This window comes from Diceros bicornis, unplaced genomic scaffold, assembly GCF_020826845.1.
Source record: "Diceros bicornis minor isolate mBicDic1 unplaced genomic scaffold, mDicBic1.mat.cur scaffold_55_ctg1, whole genome shotgun sequence".
NCBI classification, from domain to species: Eukaryota; Metazoa; Chordata; class Mammalia; order Perissodactyla; family Rhinocerotidae; genus Diceros; species Diceros bicornis.
In genome coordinates, this window is record NW_026691429.1 from 2,606,877 (window position 1) to 2,612,263 (window position 5,387).

Here is a 5,387-nt window from a genome sequence, read left to right on the forward strand (position 1 = left end):
AATATGCCACATGAAAACATTTAAAAAAACTTTATTGAGGTATGACTGACATACAAAAAGCTGTACATATTTAATGTATACAACTTAATGTGTTCGGAGATAATATACACCCGTGAAACCATCACTACTCAAGTCCTTAACCTATTCATCACCCCCAAATGTTTCCTCCTGTCCTCTTTAATTTTTTTATTTAACTTCCTTTTTTAAAATACTTTTTTTCTTTTGAGGTAGGAATACTTAACATAAATCTACCCTCCTAGTAAATTTTTAAGTCTACAGTACAGTATTGTGAACTATCGGCCCATGTTGGATGGTAGGTCTCCAGAACTTATTAATCTTGCATAACTTTTGTTGCTCAAACATCTGTTGCCAAGAGGCCCTCTTCATCTTTAACTGAAAAATCCCCCCATATTTTTAAAAGCTCAACTCAAACATAAGCTTTCCATGAAGAATTATCTGATTTATCCAAGTAACACTATCTACTCTTGTTGACTCTGCTAACCTCTAACTACCTTTATTTTGGCACTTTTCAAATTGCCCTGCTATTCTTTTTCACATGTACCTCACTATGATTTCTTGGAAAGCAGAGCCTTTATCTTATCAAGTTTGCATGCTCAGTTCATTGTTTATGTCTTCTACTAGAGTAATAATAATATAATATGTCCATTCATTTATTGAATCTTTAGTTCTGGTTTTTGCACACCTACTATGTGTAAGGCATAGTGCTCGCCACCTTGGGTGTAAAGATATGAATAGGAGGCATGTGCTAAAGACACCCACGCTTACTTCCATCATAATTCCATGTGTGTTATTCTGTGATCCAGATGAGTATACGGTGCTACGGAATCTCTAAGTGTTTGCCTAACACATCATGTGGTTTAAGGGTTGTATTCCCTTGAGAAGAGCTGCTTCAGCAGAACCTAACAATGTGAGTATAAGGAAGCCAGATCAAGGTAACTCCCAACATGGAAACGATGTATTGATTTCCTAAATGAATGTATTGAATGAGTGAATGAAATAATAGAAAATAATGAAGAAATGTGATGCTATTGGTTACTCTCAGATCCTTTACATTTTATTTGGAGACAAAGAAGAGGTGAGAGAAAGTGATTGTGTAATTTTGCCAGTTCATACCTGTCTGATTACATATTTCTCTCTCTGGGCACAATACACAGACAAAGCAGCAGGTAGCTCTCTCTTCCTGAGGGATGTTCCTGAATCCTGGCTGACAGAACGTCCTACACCCAGAGTGGGGAGTTTGAAAGAAGAGAATTATTGATGATACTGAACAATACTATATAATTGGATAATATTTTTTTATTTAATAATATTGAATAATTGATAATATTGTTTAAATTATCTCAAAACTTATCTTAGAGATCACCTATAAGATTTGACATGATTGATGCACCCAGGGAAAGCAAATTAAAATCAAGGTCAATCTGCAGAAAAGAGTTCCCAACACGAAAATACGTACTGATTTAAAAAATTTTCCATCTCAATGACTAGGACACTTGTTTGTTTTATGGAATGGGGCATCTGGCAATAACAAATGTGATTCTGAATATGGTATTCCAGGATTACTTTTTTGAACTATAAGCAGATTTTACCTTAATAAAAAATAATATTTTAATTCATACAATGCATTTATATGAGAATTGTTTGATTAGTACAAATTGTAATTATTGAATTTATTTAGTAATGTATTTAATGTCAGGTAGATTATACACCAAAGACACAGGGACAGGCTTGAATGATATAATATAGCATCTTGAGGGATGGCTTACAAGACTGAGTTCTAAAGGGAAATCTGAAGAAGAGGAAGAATGCAGTTCCTTGGGAGCCAAAAGAATCTTTTTTTCTGATGGTGAATTTTTCTACAAGAATGTATAAAGTTGGGATGAAGAGATGGAAATATAAGGAAAATTAATAAAATATTGAAATATTAAAAAAAACCCTCAATGTCAATTCTTTTGATTTTCGTTAAAGAGAATAAAATTTGTTTTCTGGAAGAAAAGCGTATGGCAAAAGACAATTTGAATTGTATCTTTAAATCATCAAAAGTCTAGGTCGTCAGCATCTGTTATATCTTCAGGGCACAATGCATGCAGAGCAATAAATTTGCAAGCACGTGAGATTGACACTTTTTCAGCTTAAATGGGAATTCAATCAATTTTTTATCAGCTCATCCTATTAAATTGGTAGCCTCACTGTCCTGCTGTAATGTATAAAGCATTTCAAAATTCCGGAATATCTCTTTAATTACAAGTGTCCTTTCAATATCTCTTGGACAGTAAGAAAAATTATATCAACAAATGAGAATTTTGTTATGAGTTAAATGATTTCACCATTATTTTCATATATGCTCTCTATCTTGTGATGTAGATGATTAATCCAAGATTGACTTGTCTGCAACCTTTTTGAATCGCATGGCCCAGTCTATCAGCTCCTCATGTATGATGAAACCTTGACCACGTGGTTCCTGGGGAACAAACTCCCTTACTTTCACCTGAAGTCCAAGACCTTTAGGAAAATCATATAGTTCAGAATTACATGCTGTGACACAGAGTTTCTTTTCTCATCCAGTGACACGTGAGCTCCAGTGCTTTTTTTAAATTGGGTGTTTCTTAGGAATGGGTGGAGCTAAAAGGGAGACATAATTGGGAAATGAAATGAGCATGGAAATTGAAGGCAGAAAACCCAGATTCGAACTGGTGGGGATACTGAGTTGCCCAGCAATTAGATTTTTTTCCCTCTATATTAGTCATCCTCTGAATAAGTTCAATTTGGGGAGTGTTTACTATTCTGCACGCTTAAGGAAGCAGGCATTCTTGTCTGCCCTCAGAGAGCACATGGTGAGGTTTAAACCATTCCTGAAGATTCCACGTCCAGGGAGTGCTGTGGGGCTAAACCTGAGCTGCACCTTGAGCAATGAGGTTTGCTTTAGGGGTGCTAGGGAGTTTCCTCGAGCTCAAGAAGAGACAAAGAAAGACAGCCTGCTTCTTCCTACCTTTGAACAAAATATTTTATTAAATGAGAGAGAAGAGATGAAAGCTCCTAGTACAGAATCTTCACGCATTAATTGATATAATTTCTATATAAATGTACAACTGATATTTGTATAATACATAACTATATATATGGTTGTATATATACATGAACAAATATATATTCACAACAAATGTGTGTATTTAGATCTGACATGACATTCACTTCCTCATACCTGAAAGCAAGAGTTTCATGACACATTATTCATAGGTTTTGGATTTATATAAGTCTAGGTTCATGTACAAATTCATCTAAGTAGAATTGATAAGGACTTGGGGAATTAAAATATATTTCATAGTATTGGGGTTCTGATCTGTAAAAAGGGGATCAAACTCCTTGCTTCCAAAAGTCATTTTAAATTTCAATGGGGAAATATTTATTTAGCTATCAGTAGCCTTTCTAGAAAAATGCAGGAAGTTCAAATAAATTGTCCTTTCCCCAGAAGCATTTAAGATATCAAGGGATAGGGCCAGAACTAGATTTTGGAAATCCCTGAATTTTTTAATTCCCTGGGATGAATTGTCATTGTTTTCTCTTGAACACTTACCTCTCACAGTGAAAGTTTTTAATCAATTATTTCTAGTTAAAAGAGTTGACACTGTTGCTAATTAGACCCTACAATCATTAGAGGTTTACTTGCAACCTGTAAGAAAGAACAGTAATTCATTATGCACAAGTCACTGCTGATCTGTGACAATGTGACAATCACAATTCGATACCCAAATAAAATAACTCTCGGATCCTAAAAGAACAATAATGAGAATCCTATTTAAGGGAGAATTTTACCTGCTAAGGGAGAAACATGAGCTGGCCTGCATTCATTATGGACCCCTGTTCTGCTTTTATAAAAAGTATTTCATGGAGGGCTCAGGCCACCACATCCACAGCATCATAGATGTAGTAGCTGGATCCAGACAGAGTCGTGTCTAATGTTTCCTTTGGCAGAGACTCCAGGGAGGCATTGAATGGACACTCCAAAAATTTCCACATTCAGTTCCTGCAAATGAGCAGTTGAAATGTTCAAGGCATCATTTGGTAAAGAAAAAGTCTTCTTGGTATTTAGAGGGGCTAACTGTCCATAGAGAGTGTTTAAATCCAGATATGTCAAAGTTCTGGTGCGCAAAGGAAAGACTCCCATGGTAGGTATCGAAAAAGTGGTGACATGGAATAAAAGAAGCATCCCACTGTGGTGTAGTGATCCACACCTTCTGAGTGGTTAAATAATGGTTTCCTGCAATGCTCACATTTATTAATCTACTTGTGTCACCATAAATGATAAACACGTTGGCTGATGAGTCTGTGCTTCTGGCTATGCATGTCCAATCTTTTGAAGTGTACGTCCTCTTGCTCACAGGTATCTTAGTCACAGGCAGGCACCGTTCATAGTCATCTCTCTTCTAAGTTCCCAGAGGAACTGCTCACCTTTTTTATCAACTGATACTAAGATTCCTACCCAGGTCCAGCCAAAATGTGTCAACAATGAGACCATTCTGAAGACTAGAGATGTGTCCTTGTGAGCTATCTGATAGAGAGAGGAAAACTAGTCCTTACCTTTCAGTACAGGATCAAAATCTCCATAGGTTGTCTGAATCAAAAGAGAAAAAGTGTTCCATATTGAGTTCTCTGGAAGAAAAATAAACAGAATTTCAACAAAATTCATATGATCAGTTAGCTAAACTTACATTCTTGGTGCTAACACTGTGAGTATGAAGCAATATTATCTGATGGTAGAAGTGATTGAGGGGAAGCTTGGCGTTGAAGCCAGACTGCCTGGGTTCAAATCCTGACTCTAATGTGACTAGCTTAACGCACTTGAGAAGGTTAAATAACCTCTATCCATCTTAGTTTCTATATCTCTAAAAAGTCCCATAATAACGTTACCTATTCATTGTCTTATATTAGGATTAAATTTGTGACTATTTGTAAAGCATTTGAAGAGTGTAAAGTGGTTTTAAGTACATGTTTACATATAAAATTTTATTAACTATTTGATAAATAACTAGGGTATGATTATTTCAGAATATCTAGTTTCCACTCCTTTGAGAGAATTTGGGCAACCACACTTCCAGAAGCTCCTGTGGTCTGCTTTAGACAGTGATGCTAGCCTCAGGCTACTTCATCCCTCTCTCAGATTCACACACCAAAATAATGAATCCACCATTTCAAGAACTATCTGTGGTAGGTTTTTTCCTTAGGGAGACATGCAAAACCACTTTCTTCTTTTCCACATGAGTGGCCACAGAATTTCACCAAGGAGGAAAACTTCAGTCCCTCCAGATCCATCCCTCCACCACGCTCATATCTGTGGTATTTTGTAGAGCTCCAACAGTGTCCCAATG

The 5,387-nt window shown here is 36.2% G+C and overlaps 1 long non-coding RNA gene across 3 annotated transcripts; it reads right to left on the bottom strand.

Annotated features, from left to right (window-relative positions):
- Positions 1 to 978: 978 nt before the first annotated feature.
- Positions 979 to 5,033, bottom strand: LOC131403199 (uncharacterized). Of its 3 annotated transcripts, XR_009219286.1 has the most exons (5): positions 4,600 to 5,033; positions 3,835 to 4,045; positions 3,596 to 3,691; positions 2,504 to 3,010; positions 979 to 1,238 (listed from the first exon to the last, which is right to left on the bottom strand). It is a non-coding gene; the product is annotated as an uncharacterized LOC131403199 (long non-coding RNA). The 3 variants fall into 3 exon arrangements; XR_009219287.1 differs by having other exon boundaries at positions 2,510 to 3,691; XR_009219285.1 differs by having other exon boundaries at positions 2,504 to 3,691.
- Positions 5,034 to 5,387: the final 354 nt, after the last annotated feature.